We start from the raw sequence: 23,597 nt of genomic DNA on the forward strand, positions 1-23,597 counted from the left end.
CAAATCAAAACTACACTAAGATATCACCTTACACCCATAAGATTGACAAAAATATCCAAAACTGGTAGTAACAAATGTTGGAGAGGTTGTGGAGAAAAAGGAACCCTCATACACTCCTGGTGGGAATGCAAACTGGTGCAGCCACTATGGAAAACAGTATGGAGATTCCTCAAAAAATTAAAAATAGAACTACCATACGACCCAGCTATCCCACTACTGGGTATCTATCCAAAGAGCTTGAAGTCAGCAATTCCAAAAATCCCATGCACCCCAATGTTCATTGCCCCATTATTTACAATAGCCAAGATGTGGAAGCAACCTAAGTGCCCATCAACAGATGATTGGATAAAGAAGATGTGGTATATATGTATATACACAATGGAATACTACTCAGCCATAAAGAAAGAAGAAAATCGTCCCATTTGCAACAACATGGATGGACCTTGAGGGATTTATGTTAAGTGAAATAAGCCAATTAGAGAAGGACAATCTCTGTATGACTCCACTCATATGAGGAGTTTAAAAATGTAGACAAAGAGAACAGATTAGTGGCTACCAGGGGAGGGGGGGGGGTGAGGGGTGGGCACAAAGAGTGAAGGGGTGTGCCTACAACACGACTGACAAACAGTAATGTACAACAGAAATTTCACAAGATTGTAGCTTATCGGTAACTCAATAAAAATTAAAAAAAAATTTACTGTCTCCCAAAGACAAGAATGATCCCCCTAAAGATAGAGATGTAACCTCCCCCATATTGACATTTCCTTTAGGATAAACAGCTCTTCCTAAACTAAGGATTAATTACTGACCTGCTGTGATCACCTTGTGACCACTCATTTTGTGACCACTGACCTGCTGACCACCGATCTGCTGTGCCAGCTAAGCATCTCATGACAATTGTAAAAGGGACGTTCCTGTCATATGTGATGTATGCTCTTTGTTCCAAGACAGTATATAACCACTCTGTACACCCCAATTCTTTGGTGTCCTTCCTTCCTTGGGGAAGGAAGGCCCTGGGCTAGTCTTCAGATCTGGCTCATAACAAACTCACCCAAATTTTGATTTATAAGTTGGTTATGGACTATTTGTGTCAAAATTCTTTTGCGCAATTGGCAGGGTTTCAGAGAAACCCACCAGAGACCACCTGGAATCTACACTGAACTGGCATTCAGTACCAATAGGGGCCCATTGAGCACCCCCCACCCCAGGTCACTGCATTCTTCAGGTGTCCCTGGTGAGTTCTCCTGAAACCCAGATCTCCTTATTTTAAGCAATGGTCCAGAGTTTATGTGAGCTGTTTCAAACCTTAAGACTCGGTGTCTTAAGGGGTTACTGGTACATACCCTAGGTAAGAGGAAGTTAGGGGGAATTCCTAGAAAAGAGAACCCTGGGGGAATGTCCTTGGCCAGGGGAGCCTAGGGGGAACTTTGGAGTGAATGAGACAGGCTCACCTTTTAATTTGAGTTTAAATTGGAAAGAATTGTGTTTATAAAGTCTGAGCAAACTGCTTGATAGAGAAATGAAAGACTGAATGTGTTCAGCTCCAAAGAATAGGGACACAGATCCTCCCAGCTGAAGGACATTCTCAGGTGACCTAGAAGCTTAGTGGCAGTGTTGGAGGGTCAAATTCCTCACTATGGATAGTGGTCCTATAGGGAACTCCACTGTCATTCATGTTAATTAATTAAAGGCTCATCTGGGGAAGCACATATGCGGGTTGGTCACTCAAGCTCTGAGCCCCCATGGTGGTCTTATACAGCTGGTAGGAGAAACTGAGGCATGTAAGAGAGTGTTTATAACATTTCTTTAGGGAGTAACACTCACAAGCAGCACAATTCTGACCCACTAAGGACACTGTCCTTAGAAATTCTTCAGACTTTATAGCAAAACAAAACTAAAAGAAAAGTAGGAAATTGAACCTCTAAAAGCTGACCAGTTCCCGAATGGGCAGCCTCATCTCTTAACTCCAGCTGGCTTCATGCTGAAACTTGCAAGTGCTTAACAAAATGAGGGTAGTTGTAAAAGGCTGGCAAGATAACATGGGGGGGCTGGCCCCATGGCAGAGTGGTTGAGTTCATGCACTCTACTTCGTTGGCCTGGGGTTTCACTGGTTCAGGTCCTGGGCACAGACGTGGCACTGCTCATTGGGCTGTGCTGGGGTGGTGTCCCATGTGGCATGGTCGGAGGCACTCACAACTAGAATATACCACTATATACCAGGGGGCCTTGGGGAGAAGAAGAAGAAAAAAGAAGATTGGCAACAGATGTTAGCTCAGGTGCCAATCTTTAAAAAAAAAAATAACCTGTGATAATTTAAAATTACAGTGGCCACTGTGGGGCTCCTTTTTAGGAGCCAGATAACAGAGAAACTTTTAAAGAGTTGAGCTCGTCAACTTCCGGCACAATTACTCAAACTAAAGGTTCTGGAAGCTGTAAATATTTACAAAGAACAACAACAACAAAATCTTACCAAGCTCGTTTCATGTCCTCAGGGCTTTGCTTAATAATTGTCAGGTTGGAGGTCCCAAAATACAGTCAGACAAAATGTGGTTGCACCCCATTTTGTCATCAGAGATAGTCAGACAGAAATGTGGGCTGCACTCCATTCATGGCTAAGGGTCCCACCAAACTGCCACCAGCTTCAGGGGAATTCCATTGGCCTTTAGAAGGAATGTTCCAATTAGATAAGATCATTTGAGAAGTGCACTTAAAAGCAAAGATTTCAAAACTCCAAAATAACCTTATTGAAAGCTTCCTTGCAAAGCTAATATAAATTGTTATAAAAGATAACTAAAGGAAAATATTAGCCCATGGCTTTACAGACACCTGCATAATCTACTCCTAGAGTTAATGAGACTCTGAGAGATTTTCTGGGAAGCTGCTACGTTAAAGATTACTAGAAGTGTTCAGTACTACCAGGTAGTTACTGTTTGTCTAGGCTGAAACCTGACAAGGTATTCGAAAGGATTTAGCAACTTCTGATCAGAAATTCAGCCAGATTGGAAGCTGATATTCAGAGCCTGATAGGAATTTTCTTTCCAGGCCTTCTTCCCTAAGTTAAAATAAAACTAAGCACCTAGAGGGAAAAAAACAAATTAGGGTGATGCAGTTGGACAGGTAGAGCAACTGTTCCCATCTTACAAACCCTTGCAAAACTAAAAAGCAGCTCTCAAGGCAGTTCAGATTCCACTCAGTTCCTTTATCTCAAGAAGGATTATGGTCTTGCCTCTCTGGGAACTGTTTTCTAGCCCATCACCAATTCCTAAGACTGAAGAAATAAAAAGGAAAGAAAAATGGCCATAAGAGTGCCCTTGCCACATCTAATGTCTTGAGTGTCTTCTCCACAAATATGAGTAGAAAAGTCTTACAACAAAATTTGGATTCATAACTAGGGAGCTTTGTGTTACTGTACCTCATTCATGGCAGTAATTTGAAGACAATAGCTGTGAAGTCTCTGTGTATGTGTGTCTATGTATGTTATATGTGTGTAATATCTTACCTCCTGATGATATGGCCAAAATTAAGAGCTTCATTTAATTGGCTTAAAGTAACCACTGCCACAAATTATTTCTAAATGTATTAGAAACTAACCCAAATGTCTTTTAGGTTAACATGATGAAATTAATCTTTGGTAGGGGCCAGCCCTGTGGCCGAGTTCGCACACTCCGCTTTGGCAGCCCAGGGTTTCGCTGGTTTGGATCCTGGGCATGGACATGGCACTGCTCATCAGGCCACGCTGAGGTGGCATCCCACATGCCACAACTAGAAGGACCCACAACTAAAATATACAACTACGTACTGGGGGGATTTGAGGAGAAAAAGCAGGAAAAAAATAAAAGGTTGGCAAGAGTTGTTAGCTCAGGTGCCAAAAAAGAAGAAGAAGAAAAATTAATCTTTGGTAAATGAAAGCTTATTTAAGATTATTGGTTTGATTAAAATAGGCATGTCCTCCAACCTATCAGCATTGGTTATGATGCAGACATGCAGCCTTTATTCTGCATTTATTGGTTAAATAATCTGGTGTTATCTCAATTACAAAACTGGTTAACAAAAAGTAATAACTTAAAATGATGGCTAATTTTGCCTAATGTCTCATGAAGCCGTGTGGACAATGTAAATAATTATTTGGAATAAGTAACTAAATAGATGTGAAAAAGATGAGTGTTGGGTGAACTTTTAATGAAAATTATGTGTTATGGTTTAAGTATTTAAAACAGCTTCCAAAATCTCTTTGGTAACTTGAAACTTTGAAGTTTTGCTAGGTTAATTTAAATGATAAAAATTCATTGAGTATCTAGATCATTTACAAATAAGACAAAATATTAGAGAGTAATTATTAAATATAGGTTTTTTTACTTTTGGCATCTTATTACAGGGAAACTAAAGGGTGTTTGAGTCTAATGGTAAATATATCTTGTGGGGTTTTTTTGGTTTTTTTTGAGGAAGATTAGCCCTGAGCTAGCTACTGTCAATCCTCCTCCTTTTGCTGAGGAAGACCAGCCCTGAGCCAACATCCATGCCCATTGTCCTCCACCTTATATGTGGGACGCCCACCACAGCATGGCTTTTGCCAAGCGGTGCCATGTCCACACGTGGGATCCAAACCGGCAAACCCGGGGCCGCCGAGAAGAGGAACGTGTGCACTCAACCGCTGTGCCGCTGGGCCAGCCCCCATGTTTTGTGTTTTATTAAAAACTTGTAGTATAAAGTAACATATTTCTAGAAATTATAAAAGATACATTTAAATTTTCCAAGCCACAAAATGCTAATGTAAAAGAAAGTTTATAATTGCTTACTTCTTGGTTTTCACTAAAAATTAAGGTTTCTAAGGGCTAAAAATTCTAATATATGTGATCAAAGCTACTAAAAATTAAGGAAAATAAATTTTTTTCAAGGAAAGATGTATATTTTCAGTAAAGAAGTTATAAAGAATGGAAATATTTTTGTTTGTTTTGTTAAGAAAGATAAATTTTTCCCAAAGTACTATGAGGAAAAAAGAAAGGCATGGGACAAATTCTGAATGCAAAAAGAAAGGTATAGAAGGTTTGTTGAAGAGGAATCCTGAGGAAAGAGTTTTATGCATGGTCAAGTTGGCTAAGATTGAAGTAAATCTAATTAAGTAAATGAGTTTTAATGTCAGAACTAAGCTGGTACAAAAATTAGAATTTGGTTTTCTCTTAAAAAGGATAAGTTTCTAGAACTACCATATGACCCAGCTATCCCACTACTGGGTATCTACCCAAACAACTTAAAACCAATATCCAAAGTAACATATGTACTCTTATGTTCACTGCAGCACTATTCACAATAGCCAAGACATGGAAACAATCCAAGTGCCGTCAACTGATGATTGGATAAAGAAGATGTGGTATATATATACACAATGGAATACTACTCAGCCATAAAAAAGATAAAATCATCCCATTTGCAACAACGTGGATGGACCTGGAGGGAATTATGCTAAGCAAAATAAGCCAGATTGAGAAAGAGAAACACCAGATGATTTCACTCATATGTGGAATATAAACAAACCCACGGAGAAAGAGAAAAGTTCAGTGGTTACCAGGGGAAGGGGGGAGGGGGATGGGCACAGGGAGTGAAGGGGGGCACTTGTGTGGTGACAGACAAGAAATAATGTGCAACTGAAATTTCACAATGATGTAAACTATTATGAACTCAATTTAAAAAAAAAGATCCATGAGGAAAGGCAAAAAAAAAAAGGTAATTTTCCTGAACTTTTAGTCTGTTTTTGATAGAGGTTATAACAGGTTTTCTTTACTTTTGAGTGAGTCTTACTTTGGTTGAATGGATAACTAAGCATTGTTTTACAGCGACCTTTGTTTCTCGGCAACATCAGCAACCCCTTGATCTTGTTTGACCAAGTGCTTTAAAACTTTTTGATATTTCTGATAAGCCCCCCCAAAATTCATATCCTAAATGAAGTTTTTATTTGGACTTCAAAAAAATTTCTCTGAGAATTTTCAGAGGACCCCTGGAACTTAAAGAAATTTGTTCTCTCTTCCTATAAAGAGGGAGATACTTATTAGGCTTGTTTGGTATGCTAAATTGCATGTGAAGCATTGTCAAGTAAATGATGATAAACCTTCTCAGGTTGTATTACATAGGTAAATATTATTCACTATCTTAAGCCTGCTACCTTCTTTCCAACATCACAAGAGGAAAAGACCATGACTGTATTCTATTATCTAATTCAGCTTGGAGATGGGTCTTACTTAAACAATAAGTAAGGATGCTATCAAGTTGGATATGCTGTCCAGCCTCGAGAATGCCCACTACTTTCTTTTAACTCTGCTAACCCAGTAAAAGATTTCCTTCTAAATATTCAAAAAAGTCACCACAGAAGGAGAAATAAAGGTGACAATAAAAGGGGGAAAACAATACTTTTGGATACTTTCTCCCACAGTGACCCATAAAGCCTGTACTTGTTGCACTATATGGCCAAAGTAAAATTCAGGGAAACTATTTCATGAATCACAAGGCCACTTTCCCCCTTCTAAGGGAGCCTTTGAGGTATAGCAATTAGACTTTGTTCAAATGCCACCATCTCAAGGATAAATATATCTTGTAGTGACCTGTATGTTCTCATGTTGGGTTGAGGCCTTTCCTTGCAGAAGAGTGATGGGTTTAGGTAAATTATCGTTGGAGAGAATAGTTCCTGTGTGGAGAATTCCTATGGAGTCCCATAGTGACTGGGGAACTCATTTCTCCAGACAAATAATTAAATCTATTTGTAACATTTGGCCAATAACGCAGCATTTCTACTATGCTTACTATCTCCAATCCTCAGGATTGGTGGAAAGAGCTAATGGCAAAATCAAAACCCAACTGGCAAAGCTTTCAGAAGCATTTAATCTCTCATGGCCAAAAGCCCTCCTGCTCGTGCTCCTCAATCTTAGATCTACACCCTTTGGTGAACATCGGCTGTCCCCTCTGGAGATAATAATGGAATGGCCTATGCAATTAGATGAAGGAATGTGTGAACTAACTTTGCTTAAAGGAGATAGCTTAATTATTGTCAAGGTGTCATCGAGACACTTAAAAGAATTGAGAGGTTGGTAGCTGATTCTTTTCACAGAGAGCTCCTGGTAGATGAAGACCTTAAGGATCATGGACTATAACCTGGAGAATTTATTTCTTGGAAGTGGCATCAAATAAAAGAACTCTCTGCAGCCATGTTGGAAAGGACCATACTGGGTACTTTTAACCAATTCATGCGCTGCAGAATCAAAAGGCATATGCGCTGCAGAATCAAACGGCATAGACTCATGGATTCACATTTTTCATTTAAAAAAGGCTTCTGCACCTGAGTGGCTTTCAGTTCCTGTTTCTGATACTTGACTTCAGCTGACCAATGCAAATATTTCCAAACCAGGATGAAAAGAAGACAGCCTCTGTTGTAGACAGCTGTCCCAAGACTCTGGACCAGGCCTGTATTCCTGACCTTATATCTCCTCATTTAAACCTTTGTAGTGCTTAAACTGTACCTATTTTATAACTGTTCCTTTTAAGGTTTTCAGAATACTATTATACTTAGAGAAAGCGATTGATTTGGAACAGACTGGTCTGAAAGGCAGGCATTTTTTGAGTGGCTCCTAATGGAACTCAGTGGTTATGTAGAACAAATCTCTGGCCTTGGCTACTGTCTGGATGACTAAAACACTGCACCCTGAGCTTCCCTTGGATGCAGGGAAGGAGTCACACTGAGCTAACACCTGCAACAATCTTCCTCTCTTTAAGGCCAGGTGGGTTCATTCAGTGTTCTACTGGTATGGCCACCTAGTGGCTATATTTGTTCCTTCCTTGGGGCTAGAAGATGTCATTATCACGTATAGAAGCCCTGACTAAATTAAGTCAACAAGCCCTTAATGACAGTCAATCAGGAATAGCCTTATTAAATACTGAAATGTCCTTAATGAAAAAGGCTGTCCTTCAAAACAGAATGGCTTTAGATATCTTAAATGCATCCCAAGGTGGTACATATACAATCGTTCAGACTGAATGCTGTGTTTTCATACCAGATGAATCTTCCAATGTGTCATCTCTGCTAAAGCACATGAAACAGCAGGTGAATGTCTTAAATGAATCTTTCGTAATTGTAAACAATGTGAACATGAGTCCATTATATAACATTAAAGCCTCTTAAAGGCTTCCTCTGTTAATGTATACCTCTATGCTTGTCTGACTGTTTCCCCCCAACATGGATAACTAGGCAAATAAGTGAGGGAAAAGCCTAGCACTGAGGTGGCAGCAACCACCCTGGCACTGAGGGACAGTATTTTGATCATGAGTGCTTTCCATCAAAAGATTATAGATCAAAAGGGGGAAAATGTGAAATGAATGGCAAGCAATAGGATATATTGGAATATTTGAGGAAGCCATTTGAGTTAAAACTAATCTGGCCTGACCTTGTGTTTCCAAAAGATGCCTGACGTGGCCTATTGAGCATGTGTTGTACATCTGCTTTAAATATTTACTCTGTCCCAATGACAAGAATGATGCACCCAAAGACAGGAATGTAACCTCCCTCATGTTGGCGTTTCCTTTAGGATAAGCATCTCTCCCTAAACTAAGGATGCGTTACTGACCTGCTGTGCTCACCTTGTGACCACTCACTTTGTGACCACTGACCTGCTGACCACCGATCTGCTGTGCCAGCTAAACATCTCATGACAATCGTAAATGGGACATTCCTATCATTTGTGATGTATGCTCTTTGTTCCAAGACAGTATATAACTACTCTGCACACCCCAATTCTTTGGTGCCCTTCCTTCCTTGGGGAAGGAAGGCCCTGGGCTAGTCCTCAGATCTGGCTCATAATATACTCACCCCAATTTTGATTTATAGATTGATTATGGATTATTTGCATTGACATTTCCTTATACAAGTTCAAATCTAAAGCTTGAGCCATTTTCAGTTTCTCAAGAAACATGTGAACAGAAACCATATTAACTTTAAATCTCAAGCTATGTGTTCATGTTGACAAAAAATATTAAGATTTAATCACATAAACTAAATACCTACTTTTTATTTGGTTTAACAGTTCATTTAAATACATTCTTATTTCCTAGAGGCTTAGACTCTTAGATCAGAAAGCGTATCCTTTGTTATACTCTGAAATCAAGTTATTAGATTTAAACAGTTCACCAAACACTAGCAGAATGCTAACACCACCTGCATATGATTCTGGAGTAGAAGAAAAGAACCTCAAACTGGAAAGTCATGAAATTTAAATCCCATCCCTTTATACTTGAAGAACCTATAAAACAGCCTCCTTATAATAGTTAATGTAAACATAAACTCATATGTTTAAAAAATATGACTTTAACTTCAATTCATTTGTTTAAACTGTAGTCTCTGGTTCCATTATAAACATATCTAATCTACTTCCAACTGACAATCCTTCTGATTTTTTAGGAAAACTGTGATATCTTTTCTCAGGTCAGCTTCATTGGATGATTTCGATGTGTAGTGTTGTTTTTTGAGAAAGAACGCTATCCTTCCAGCCTCACGTTTCCAGTCATAAGTTCTCCTTGGCCCTGTTGAAGTACGTCCTGGAAGCATTGCAAGCTGAGGGGGGAGAGATTCCAAAGGCTTCAGAGGAGACCCAGGGAGGGCAAGCCCTGGCCCTCACGTCTGGGACCTTATCATAGAGTGGTCTCATCAGAGGATGTGAGAGCCGGAAGTGACCTTGAGAACCTCTGCTTCTACTGTCTCAATTTCAGAGAACAAATTGAGCTTAGAGAAAACCTGTCTGGTGCTAGAACTGGGATTTGAACTGAGAAACTGTCCCCAGTCTTGGGAAAACATTTATGTTATTTAAAATCACCTGATATGTTCTCATTAGTTATTGCTAAGGTATTCTTATAATAAAAGTGATATTGTGGATGCATGTAAATGCATAAAAATGAGCAGCAGCAGCAGCATCGCTATTTTCACGGAGTATTTGAAAAGAAAACTCTGGCATCCGCCCCAGATAAAAGACTCGAATAATTTTCTAGAAGCCTGAGGACCAGATTCTAGATCAAACTTCTAAACTGGCTTGAATCCTAGTCCAGTTTCTGGCCTCCAACTTTCCTGGTGGGAAATGATTATTGACCCTCCCCACGAGGGTATGTGGACAGAGCGTAGATTTTTCCCCTCCTTTGGATGTTGCATCGAGAATTGGGGCCAACACTCTTCTTTGCAAGCAAGAGGCCATAATGGGAAGACAGAATCAGAAAGCCTGAATATTTGGATTTCCCCAGTGCCCCTTCTGTAAGCAACCCTCTCTGCCTGTGTGGTCAGCAGGTCCTTGGGGCAGAACACTACCAAGCGTCGTGACAGAGCTCTTGTCAGCAGCGGTGCCATCTCCCAGGAGCTAATCCAGTTAGTGGGGTCCCCTCTTTGTTCCTCATGACAGGGCTTTCCAGGGGCTGCTCCATTGGCCAACCACAGTTCCTGAGGAGGGACTTTCTTCCAGAGTCTTCCAAGTTCCAAACTCCAGCTCCTTCAGTAACAAGATAGTTCTCTATTATTCTTTCTAAAGGCGCCCCACAGCACAGTTCCTGCTTTGTTGCAGTGTTTTCTGACCTGTGGGCTTCATATTCCTAAGAAGCCATTGAATTATTGCAAGAACATATGAATCACTGTTACACCAAGTATGTCTGTAACCTGAATAAACAATGTTAATGACGAGTTATTGTGCTATATTCTGCACTGTGCCAAGCCCATTGCATGCATTATCTCATTTAATCCTCACAAAAATGCTGTGAGGTAAGCAAAACGATAACCCCATCTTACAGGTGAGCAAACAGCCTCAGAGAGGTTAAATAAGTTGCTCAAGATCAGGAAGCTAGCAAATGGGTAAACTGTGTTCAGTCCAGCTAATGCAATCTCAAAGTCTACAGTCTTAACCATGCTATGTCTCTTACAAATGTGTGATCACTTTTTTACAAATATTTCTATGTGTTTTGATTAAAAAGTTATAAATAGATTTTAAAGTATTATATAATTTATCGTAGATTTTTATTATGTTGTCTTTTCATTTTTTTCCTACATTGATAGTACCTCAACTACCACATACTTGGTACATGATACAGTATTTTTTTTTTTGAGGAAGATTAGCCCTGAGCTAACATCTGTCACCAATCCTTCTCTTTTCGCTGAGGAAGACTGGCCCTGAGCTAACATCGGTGCCCATTTTCCTCTACTTTATACGTGGGACGCCTACCACAGCATAGCTTTTGCCAAGTGGTGCCATGTCCGCACCCGGGATCCAAACTGGCGAACCCCAGGCCACTAAGAAGTGGAACATGCGAACTTAACCGCTGCACCACCAGGCCGACCCCGTATATTCATATTTTACATACGCTCATCTAAAAGGAATTCACTTAGCAAATGTGAAACTTAGTATAGGTAAGTTAGAATTGTGGTCTACAGAATCAGCAGGCCTGCCACACCCGCGCCCCAGGCGTCTGAAATCTCACTGCCCATGGTCATTCTACAGGACGTTAAACACCATGGCCGCTGGCATCCTACTGTGCGGGTCCTCTGCTTGGGCATGAAAGGGGATTATAGGGAAAGTTCTCAAAGAGGCCTTACTTCTGCTTTTGATTCTAAAGAAAAATTCTGACTAATAGCGTTTTAGGAAATTCTATTTCAAATTTTTAGGTTAGAATCAAGAGCTAAGTTAGATAGCAGGAATTTAAGGAACTTTTGCCCATGTGGAAATCAGCAGCTTCAAGATGGCTCTGCTCCTGTTCCCAGTGACACGGCCCAGATCTAAGAATTGGGTTTGCCGTTGCCCCTGGGCCTGAAGCCCACTGTGAGTGAAGCTGCCATGTACAGCGTGCTTTTCAGACCGAGCCCTTCCTTGCTCCGTAGGACACTTCTGTCCCAGAGTCTGCATTTCTATCCCTAAGCCCTTGGCAGTGACGAAGCCCTGCTGCCTGCCGGCGGACTCAGCTGGTGCTGTCTGTTCAAGTGTCCTGTCCTGGATCCTCCATAATCAGGCCCTGCCTCCCTATTAGAATCTCGGGTTATGTGGTGGTAAATTCTCTGATGTTTGGCTTAAGTATCACCTGTATGTTGCTCTGTTCACTGATAACCATTTTTCATGTATTCAACAAATATTTATTAAGTGCCAGGCATTTTTCTAGGACCTGGAAATATAACAGTGGACAAAATAGAAAAACGAAAAACCATGCCTTCATGGAGCTTCACATTCTAGTAGCTACCAAGGCCTGGTGAACTGGTTTACCCCCTCGTCCAGCACAGCTGGGTACTTTTCCCTGCGCCTGAAAACCCTATTTCCAGGTCCTAATTCTCTACAGTCGGCTGCTGTGTCACTGCAGTGAAGGGAACACTCCTGTTACAGGATAAAAAGTATCATATGAAGAAAGCGCACACCACCAAAAGCAAGTACATAGGGGTATCACAAACCTAGAAATCAAAATGTGTTGAGGTTTGCAAAAGTACAGGGAACAATAAATACAACTTTCCAAGTTTGATTGAGAAAGAGGAACAAAGAGGCAGCGGGCGCTTTGGGTGGAGTCCAGGCAGCAGTGATCTATTGTTGAAAGATTACTTAGGAAAAACCATGCTGTTCAAGGTCGGTTTTACTTCTGTCTTCTTAGTGAGGAGAGTAGGGAGGGGCGTGGAGGACAGGAGAGACACATCAGCAAGAGAAAGAGAAGCCCGAGGTGGGAGAACCCAGTTACTCTAAATAGCCTCCCAGCTCTAATAAATTGCCTCCCACTATTCTGTGAAAAATGGTCAAATTACATTGCTGATCTAATCTGTAAAGAAGTAGAACTACAAGGAATGGTAGAAATGCTGGTTTCCTGGAGATGGGTAAGTACCATCCCTATTTTCAAGAAGAGATATGGCAGTGGCAGGTAGGTCTGCTGTGGGAGAAAGATGTTGGATTTTTAAAGAGTTGGCTTGGAAGCTTCTGAGTAAGGAGTGGGCAAACTGTGGCCCATAGGCCAAATCTGGCCCACTGATTATTTTTGTAAATAAAGTTTTATTGTAGTGAAGCCATGCTCATTTGTTTACAACTGTTTTCACGCTACAAAACATTTTTGAGAAGTTACAACACAGATTATACAGCCTGCAAAGGCCTATTTTTACGTGTGTAATTTTTCTGAAGAAGATGATTAGCCCTGAGCTAACATGTGCTGCCAATCCTCCTCTTTTTGCTGAGGAAGACTGGCCCTGAGCTAACATCCGTGCCCATCTTCCTCTACTTTATATGTGGGATGCCTACCACAGCATGGCTTGCCAAGCGGTGCCATGTCCACACCCAGAATCCGAACCGGCGAACCCCAGGCCGCTGAAGCAGAACATGTGAACTTAACTGCTGCACCACCAGGCCGGCCCCCAATATGTGTAATTTACTATATTTACTATGTGTCCCTTTATAGAAAAAGCTTGCTGATCCATGTTCTAGGTAAAGAAGCATTGCACACTAGGACTTGAGAGTGCTGAGAACAGTTATGGCCAATGAAACAATATTTTTTTGATCGGGTTTACTAGATATACAGATCAGGGAAATGTTCACACTGAGCACCTGGTCTTCACTAAAAATTCAACCACCATGTCTTGAGTACTTAATATAAGCCAAACACTGGGAGTGTAAAGATGAATGATTGTCTAGTGGAGGAGGCACATACATAAAAGGATAATTCAAAAAGCAGTAGTACTTACTATGAGGAGTATATCCAGAATGGTGAGCGAGCTTCCAGGGGGAGTTTACCAATTAGAAGAAGACAAGGTCCAAGTTGAATACTGAAGCCTGAGCGGGAATCAGCTCCTTGAAGCATGGTATTAGAAGCAGAGAGATCCGCTTCAGCAGTGGTCCAGGGCACAAGGTAGCAAGAATAAAACTTGGTGTAATAGTGTTATAAAGTGAAAAGTGAGAAATGGCACAGGATGAAGGTTGAGGCCAGGTTCAGAGAAAAACATTTTGCTATGCTGATGAGCTTGGGCTTGATTGTAGAACTAAAGAAAAGCTATTGAAGCATTTTAATTGCTGGAGTAAAACTGTCAGATTTGCAAATTAGATGAGCCCGTCTGGCAATGGTGTGAGTCAAAAGAGGAAACCAGGAACCCAAGTTGGGGGTTATTGATAGAATCCAATCGAGAAGAGGGTAGTGCCTGGATTGGGTGGTGATGGTATGGGTTGAGAGGAGGAGCAGATCTGAGACATAGAGGTTACAAGGTAGGCGTAATTTAGTGACATTGGATCTAGTAATAAAGAGTATGATAAATCAAGAATAACTCATGGATTTCTGGCATGGTACCTTCATAAATGCTGTTATCAGTAGCTGATATGGGGAAATCAGAAGGAGAATCAGGTTTGGGCAGGGGAGAGACGATCAATTCACTTCTGAACTTGTGGGTTATCTATTTGGAGATCTCCGGCAAGCAGTTATAATATATGATTCTGAAACTTAGGGGGAAGATGGGGCCAGTTAGCCATCAGTGTACAAGTAGTGGTTAAAAATGTAGTAGAAAGCATGTGGATTAAAAAAGCATGGCTCCAACAAAGGGTTAATCTCCATAATATATAAAGAACTCACACAGCTCAACAACAAAAAATCAAACAACCCAATCACAAAATGGGCAGGGGACATGAACAGATATTTCTCCAAAGAAGATATAAGGATGGCCAATAGACACATGAAAAGATGCTCATCATCACTAATCATCAGGGAAATGCAAATCAAAACTACACTAAGATATCACCTTACACCCGTTAGATTGGCAAAAATATCCAAAACCAAGAGTGACAAATGTTGGAGAGGTTGTGGAGAAAAAGGAAGCCTCATACACTGTTGGTGGGAATGCAAACTGGTGCAGCCACTATGGAAAACAGTATGGAGATTTCTCAAAAAGTTAAAAATAGAAATACTTCATGACCCAGCCATCCCACTACTGAATATCTATCCTAAGAACCTGGAATCAGCAATTCCAAGAGTCCCATGCACCCCTATGTTCATCGCAGCATTATTTACAATAGCCAAGACATGGAACCAACCTAAGTGTCCAGTAACTGATGATTGGATAAAGAAGATGTGGTGTGTATATATATATATATATATATATATATATATATATATACAATGAAATACTACTCAGCCATAAAAAAGGACAAAATCATCCCATTCACAACAACATGGATGGACCTTGAGGGTACTATGTTAAGTGAAATAAGCCAGACAGAGAAAGATGAACTCTGTATGACTCCACTCATAGGTGGAAGTTAACATATAGACGAGGAGAACTGATTGGTGGTTACCAGGGGAAAGGGGGGTTGGGGGGAGGGCACAAAGGGTAACCTATACAGGATACCAAGAAGGAACTGTTAAAAAGTCAGGAAGGGGGCCCGTTTTCCATAAATTGCTTATGAAAGTGGATAAATATTGTCTGGATACATGAAAAATAAGGTAAATTGAAACCATTTGAGTGAGCATCTCTAAAGGTGCTGATGAATGCCCAGTGTCAGCCTGCAGGGAGGACCCTAGTGGAGTAGCAAGACTCTCCTCTGTATTCAACATTTCCATCAAGGTCTTAGATTAAAGACACCCTCCTTAAACGTTTGGACTGTGGGAAGCTAACAGGAACAGAAAATATATCAGATAAAAGAATTAAGATGTGAGAGAATTTTGACTGACCAAAGCCACAGGCTCTATCTAATAAAATAAAATTTAAAAAGGATTCAAGTTTCCACAGTATAAGTACAGGATGGGGTAATGTGCCTTAGCAATTGATTGTAGAAAGAAAAAACTTATAGGAACTAGTTGATATTTAACTTAGTATCAGTCAACAGCATGAAATGGCCGCTAAGCAGAGGTAGGGAGAGTTTAGACTGATTAAATTGGATCAGAGTATCTACAACAGTGGTCCTCAAACTTTACTGTGCATGAGAATCAACTGGGGAATTTTTACAATTCCTTCTGCTCAAGCCACACTCCATACCAAATAAGTCAGAATCTTAGGGGGTGCGACCTAGACATCAGTATTTTTTAAAACTTCCTAGATGATTCCAATGTGCAGCTAAATTGGAGAACAAGTAAATAGAATTGAGAGCAAAAAAATAGAATAATGGTTTCTAACTGGGAGCAGGAGACATTAGAAACACCTGAGAGTATGTTTTTCAAAATATGCACGGCAGAGGCCCTTCTTCCCAAGGTTGTGATAAGCCTTTGGGGTTGAGGTCCTCATGTACCACACGCCTCTACCCGGGTTGAGAACCATTGGTCTAGAATAGCTCTACCTTGCACTGCTCAGATCACACCTAACGTCCTGAATCTGCTCTGGCTGCCTCTCTTTAAAAAGGCTGTAGACTAGAAGTCTCAAACTGGTGGCCACAGGCTGGATCTTTGGTCCTGGGGGACAGGAGGAATGGTGTGGGTGTGGAGGGGTGGTAGCTAAAAAGTGAAATATTGCCAATATTTTAAAAATCAAGAAATTTCATATAATCTTGGTTTTCAGGTTCTCTTAAAAACTGGTAAGATCTGGCAAATCTGAGCCCATCTTCCCCTTGCAATAATCATTTGGAGATGAGTAGCTGCCGGCCCCTTTAGAGGCCTGTACCCTCCAGCCTTCAGCTCACTTATTTACATTTTCAGACAAGCTCTCATAGATGTTTGAGTTGGCTACCCCTCCTATAGACCAATGGATCAGGTTCTAGGAAAGGGAGCAGGAAGGTGGAAAAACCTATAAATCATGTCATGTAAGGAGTGCTTTTAAATACCTGGGATATTAGATAAAAGAGAAAACTCAGGAGGGTTCTTCACATTCTTAGAGCATTGAAATGTGGAAGACGACTCGGACTTGCCCAGGCCCAAGGGGAAGAAATAGGACTGATGAGGATCAAGGCTGCCCAAGGAAGAAAAACCCAAGGCGTCCTGCCCTACATACCGATCTATATCATCCTCCGGGAAGCGTAGGACATCCTCCTGACCTGATCCGATCTGAGTCTTATCTAAAGTTATAGGACCACCCAATAATCAGACCCCACCTGCACCTGCACTGATACCATTTTAACGACTTTTTTACATAATCTTTCCTTTGTCTTGTAAAGAGATAACTCACATACCTAAGCCTTAAATTTAGTCCTACCCTCAACCCATGTTTGAAACTCTTCACTGTCCATGGGTCCTGTTCCCTAGCTGCTCCATGCTATTATCTGAATAAAACAGCACTATTGCCAGGCCTTTAAAGATTTTATTTTTCATTTTTCTCCCAAAGCCCCCTGGTACATAGTTGTGTATTTTCAGTTGTGGTCCTTCTAGTTGTGGCATGTGGGATGCCACATCAGCATGGCTTGGTGAGTGGTGCCATGTCTGCACCCAGGATTCAAACCAGCGACACCCTGGACAACCGAAGTGGAGCGTGAACTTAACCACTTGGCCCCGGGGCTCGCCCCACTGCCAGACCTTGAGAGTCCAAGAAATCTTTCTTGCAACTCCTCAGCTCATGGAGCCCACATCATGTCTTCTGGTGGCCAGTATGGGGATCTTGCTTCATCAGCTTGTGAGCTTAAGTTCTGGCAAGTGCCCTTTTCTTCCTTGTGCCTTCCTCTTTTTCAGGGATGGATCTAAATTCACTTTTCTATCGGGAACCTTCTCGGACAGCTGTATGAATCCAAGTTTGCTGCCCATGGCTACTCTATGGGGCAAATCTTGGCATTCAGCCCAAAGAGCATCAGTACCTTAAGCCTGAGGGTGATGGAGAATGAATCAATCCATTCCTTCCTAATCCAATCTCTAATATATAAATTTTACATGGGGGCGGGTTGACCACTTAAGTCATTAGGGCGGTCACCAATCTCCAAGACTCCCGTGACAGGTTTCTTTTCCTAAGTCTGGATTGGCATCCCTTCCTATGGCTCCTGACCACACTCTGAACCGTGGGAAAGTCCCAATTGGGACTCTGGTTCATGGAAAGTACCAAATTCTAACCTTTGGTTGAGTATGGGAACCCCATGGGAGAATGGCTCCAGGATGCAATTGGGTGGAATGTCCCCCAGCTGGCAGAAAATTCTTCACTGTTTTTCTCTATCCTTTTCTCTGTGACCATTCACCAGGCACCTATTACTGCTAGGCATAATGGGGAAGGTATACAAGGGATGCAATGCTGGGGGATGCCCCCATCACCCCTTGCTATAGGAACCCCACAGGAGGAACAATGGGTAGGACGATGCCGTAGCTTCAGGGGGATTTCAAGGTAATGGACCCTTTTCTTTTATCTCAAAGTTACAGTGGCCATTTTCGGTTCCTTTTGAGCTTCACAACCCAGAAACAAAAATCTTTAAAGAGTCAAAGCCTCCACCCCTGGGAGCCCCCTACTCTGGCTTTCCGGGCCTGATCACCCCAGCAACCCCAAGTGAGGTGCCCTCTCTTGGCAGTTGACTTGTTGAGTATTTTAGGCACCTGCTGAATCGGTTATGCAGATAGGAAACCTGTGATTCATTCTGTGAACTGTCCTGCTGGGCTGTGTGCCCCAGCACAGGAAATGTTGTATGACTCTTATCTTGATAACCCTCTGGAAGAGGCCATGAGAGCGAGGCCTCATCTCCTCTTTTCCTTTCTTTGTCTGTCTTGTTCATCACCTCCTCTGTTGTCACCAAGTTCTAGGTTAAATTCAGGCTGGACCTGAGCAGAACCTGGACCTTCTGTAAGAACAAAAGCTTGAAAACCTTTTGCCAGGAACTTAACCCTCAACCCCAGTGCTTGGAGCCTCAGCCCCCAGCCAACTCCAGGCCTTTGCTTCCTCCTTTCTGGCTTGCCTTGTGCTGGCTCAGGGACTAAGTGCCCTGGCTGAGCCGGACTTGACTAAATCTTATAACTGTGTTGACTCCCACAATTTGCCTCTACACCCTTTCTCCAGCCACTGTCAGACACCAGCTTTACTGCCATGGGGAACTCCCCAAGCATCCCTGGAGACTCACCACCTGGGTGCATTTTAACTAGTTGGAAATGTTTTCAATTGGATGGTTTATGCCCCAGAAACTCCATCTGGGAGAAAACTTGAGTGCTTTCTCTGTGCTGTTGTGATGTAGTTAACTCCAAGAACTGAAGAAAAAAAATGGAAAAAGGAAAAAACAGCCATAAGCATGCCCTTGAAAAAAAAAAATCTAGCATCTTAAATGTCTTCTCCACAAATAGTGGTAAAAAGGCTTACAACAAAATTTGGATTCATAACTATGGAGCTTTATGTTACTGTACCTGATTTGGTAGTAATTTTTAAAACAATAGCTGTGGAGATTCTGTGTATGTGTGTCTGTATGTATGTTATATGTGTGTGGCATTTTACCTCCTGATGGTATGGCCAAAATCAAGAGCTCTGTTTAATTGGCTTAAAGTAAGCACTTACATAAATTCTAAATGTAATAGAAATTAACCCGATGTCTTTCAAGTTAACATGATATAGATTAATCTTTGGTAAATGAAAGCTGTTTAAGTTTGTTGGTTGGATTGAAATAGGCGTGTCCTCTGAGTTGTTGGTATTTGGATACGATGCAGCCATGCAGCCTGGGTTTACTAGTCAAATAAGCTCACGTTGTCTATTAGAAATTAGTCAGTAAAACAATAGCTTTAAATGATGGCTATTTTTGTCTAATGTCTCATGAAGTTTTCATGGGTAATCTTAACATAATTGTTGGAAACGTGATTTAAATGGACAAAAATGGGTACGAGTTTTGGGGTACAATAATTATATTTTATGTTCTGTAGACTTGGGGAAAAAACAGCTTCCCAGTTCTTTTTAGTAACTTAAAACATTAGAGTTTTGCTAAATTAAGTTAAATGATAAAAAATCTGAGAATCTGGGGCATTTTTGGATAGGATGGAACACAAACATTATTGCTAAACGTGTCTAAGTTTTCTACTTTTGGCTTCTTATTGCGGAGAGGCTAAAGGATGTTTGGGTCTATTAGCATACATAGCTGTGTTTTATTACCATGAAGTAACATATTTCTGGAAATTATGAAAAGTGTTTAGAATGCTGATATAAAAGGCGGTTCATAATTGCTTGGTTTTTTTAGTCTTTACTAGGGTCTGTTAGGGTTTAAAAATTGTAATTAATATATGTAATTAAAGCTACTGGAAATTAATAAGGAAAACAGCTCTGTATTCAAGGAAAGTAAAAATGTATGTTTTCAATAAAGAGGGTATAAAGAATGGAAGTTTTTTTGTTTGTTGGGTTAAGACAGACAAATTTGTCCTAAAGTACTAGAAGGGAAGAAAGAAAGCATGGGACAAATTCTGAATCTAAAAATAAAATTGTGGAAGGTTTGTGAAAGAGAAATTCAGAAAGGAGTTTTATGCCTGGTCAAGTCGGCTAAGATTAAAATAAATCCAACTAAGTAAATGAGTTTTAATGTTAAAAATAAGCTGGTGTAGACATTAAAATTTGGTTTTCTCTCAAAGGGTAATTTTCTTGAACTTTTGGCCTGCTGTAACTCTACCTAAAAGACAGAAAATCTATGTTTTGCTAAAATAATTTCCTATGTGCAGAAAGAAAGAGGTCTCTCTTAAGATTTTTTGATTGTTTTAACTGCTCTTGACTGTTTCTGTTGTCACTTTGAATAGACACCTGAGCATTGTTTCACAATGAGCATTGTTTCTTATTTGAACAGGTGTTTTAAAATCTTTTGACATTTTTGACAAGCTTCTCCCTCAAAAAATACTCAAATCCTGAATGAAGGACCTTATAAATCAGCTAAGAGAAAATTAAGATCAAGATCCAATTATATAGACTGTATGAACTGATAAGGATGATTATAATTTTTTATGACTTTTGTGTAAAACATTGTTGATTTTGATGTTTTGTTTTCTCAGATTTAAGGAAATCTTTTTCTCTTTTCTCTTATGCTCACTACTTATAGCAATTTGGTGAAATTATACCTTTGTAAGTAGAGCTGAAACATTTATCTTTTTCTCCCTACCCGATCCCTCCAGAATTTGGAAACTCAGTGAGTGAGTGAGTATGGTTATTTCCTGGCAATATAGTTATTTGCATAAATTCAATAGGAATCTGTTCTCCTTATAACAGGACACGTTGGTTATATTACCAAGGCTTTGACTGGAATGTCATATTTGAGAGAAACATACAGACTCAGATATGACAAGACAGCTTTTCTGGAACAAAGATTGGACTTTCTGGAATAAAGCCATTTGGAAATATTGGCCTGGTACCTTGTTTACAGAGATTCTGGCAATCTTACCTGGTAGGTAAGGAACCTCAAAATATTTTGGGGAACCTCGAGAAGAGAGGAGTCTACCCAAATCTGTGCGTACTGCAGGCAAAATCTGACAGCAAGTCCTTGGCTGGGCTTTTCTGGCCTTGAGAGGCCTTTAAAGTTCAATCCGTGATTCCTTATTTTAAAATTCCAGCAAAGCAGATTTGAAAGAGCCTATATGATTAATTGCTATCCTTGCTGCACTTATGTGAATACTTGGACCAAGTTGTATTGAAACTACATTTATTTTGCGAACCAGTTTATCTTAATTTGGCTATTTTTTGTAAAAGTGAGGGTGATTTTAGAGACAAAAATTATGTTTCAGCAGAAGCTATAGTACACATTCATGGATATTAGATTCTAGCTCTTCTCTTCTACAAGATTCGTCTATTACGAACCATAATGTCTCCTTGTGGCCATCCATCTCTGATACCTGGGAGTTCCCTGGCCACAATCAAATCTTTTCTTTTGACTCTACGGCCCAAATACTAACTAAATTTGCCTTGTCACAGGTGGATCATAAACGACAAGTTCCAAAGGTAAAGTCCCCAACCTATCAATACACAGGATGGACTATATCAAATTTGGGCCGAATATATTTGGCTCACTCCTACTAGTCATCAACTCAGTCAAAAGGGCACTCTATGTTGGGAACAAACCAATCACACTTGTGTTACGTGGCCTAATAGCACCTGACCTATGCGACAAATTCCCCATTGCATGTGTTCTCATATCATAGCCTTAAAAAATACTGATTGGTTTGTGACTAACTGGGATACACAGCCCAGCACACGTTGGTTAGCCCCTAACGGCACTCAACAGTTATGTGGCTCCAACTTATGGCCTTGGCTGCCACCTGGATGGATTGGATGATGCACCCTAGGCTTTGTCTGCATGCAAGGTAGAACTACATTTACTATATCTCCTCCTGCTAACCTACCCAACCTGCAACAGTGCTGGACACATTCTGTCTTCCACTGGTATGATCACCTTGCCTCAATTTTCCTTCCCCACTTAGGAATCGAAAGTGTCGTCTGGCACATGGAAGCCCTAAACAAATTTCCTATCTGATATGAGCCACCAAATTAAATCCATGTTTGACCCTACCCTATCCCGAAATGATTGGTTGAACTCCTGGTCAGGACCAGGTCTCTGGACTACTACCAAAGCCTTATTCATTAGGTTAATCATATTGCTTGTATTTCTTATTATAATTTGTTGTCTATTGTTTATCTTCCACATGTCAACAAAGTTTCGCCTCCTGGACCACTTCTGATCAAATGATTCTCTCATCTCCAGAGGATCTGTAACCTTGTCAGCCTTGGACTCCCTGGGCACAACATACCCGTCCACTGAACTTCCTGCCTGTACCTTATGGCCCCCATTTAGGGACAGCTCTATGACCTTGCACAGCTGGAAGTAGTTACAAAAGATTGACCATTGTCCATATCCCCAAAAGTTTTCAGGGCCAAATGGGTTCAGGGGGTGTTTTATAATGAGAATCAAGCCTGCCCCAGGGAAAAAAGCCCAAGGCGTCCTGCGCTACATACTGATCTATGTCATCCTCCGGGAAGCATAGGAGGTCCTGACCTGATCTGATCTGAGTCTTATCTAAAGTTATAGGACCACCCAATAACCAGACCCCACCTGCACTGATACCATTTTAACGACTTTTTTACATAATCTTTCCTTTGTCTTGTAAAGAGATAACTCACATACCTATGCTTTAAATTTAGTCCTACCCTCGACCCATGTTTGCAGCTCTTCACTGCCTGTGGGTCCTGTCCCCATGCTGCAGCTCTTCAGTGCCCATGGGTCCTGTCCCCATGCTACTCCATGCTATTCTCTCAATAAAAGAGCACTACTACCAGACCTCGAGAGTCTAAGAAATCTTTCGGCTCTTCAGCTCGCTGAGCCCACATCAGAACTACAGGGTAGCAACTACTGGGAGACAGATCTGAACGTCATATCCCAACTCATTTTCTAACAGGCAGAACTGTTTAAAGAGAAAGGGATGCCTTTAGCGATAGTGAGTTCTCAGTCATGGAGAGTGTTGGGCTAAATTTCTGACACCTCTGCGGGAATAAGGCAGGCTTGGGAGGGCCTGGGGGTAGGAACAACAGCTGAGCCTAGAGCTGGGAGTGGAACCTGACGTCGTCTGACCAGGGGCCTTGATGTCTGGAACCAAGTGGCAGCGGCTGAAAACCACCTCTTGAAATGTTGGATCTCAACTAAAGGGTCAGTTTGAGTTCAAACTGCCAATCCAAAGAGAGTAAGGCAGGATTAAATGGGTGGGGATCTGGGAGAGCAGCTTGGAGCAGACAGTGGTGAGAGGATGATCCAGCA

At 41.1% G+C, this 23,597-nt stretch overlaps 1 long non-coding RNA gene across 3 annotated transcripts in view; it reads left to right on the plus strand.

The window, feature by feature from the left end:
• Positions 1-23,597, plus strand: part of LOC123280398 (uncharacterized) — a 73,805-nt gene that overhangs the window by 26,239 nt on the left and 23,969 nt on the right. The window contains exons 3-4 of one of the 3 annotated variants that reach the window (XR_011497825.1): positions 5,297-8,725; positions 9,461-23,489. This is a non-coding gene — a long non-coding RNA (uncharacterized lncRNA). Of the gene's footprint in view, positions 1-5,296; positions 23,490-23,597 lie in introns of all 3 variants that reach the window. The other 2 variants (XR_011497826.1, XR_011497824.1) reach the window with 2 other exon arrangements.

Source organism: Equus asinus, chromosome 24, assembly GCF_041296235.1.
Source record: "Equus asinus isolate D_3611 breed Donkey chromosome 24, EquAss-T2T_v2, whole genome shotgun sequence".
Classification (NCBI taxonomy): domain Eukaryota; kingdom Metazoa; phylum Chordata; class Mammalia; order Perissodactyla; family Equidae; genus Equus; species Equus asinus.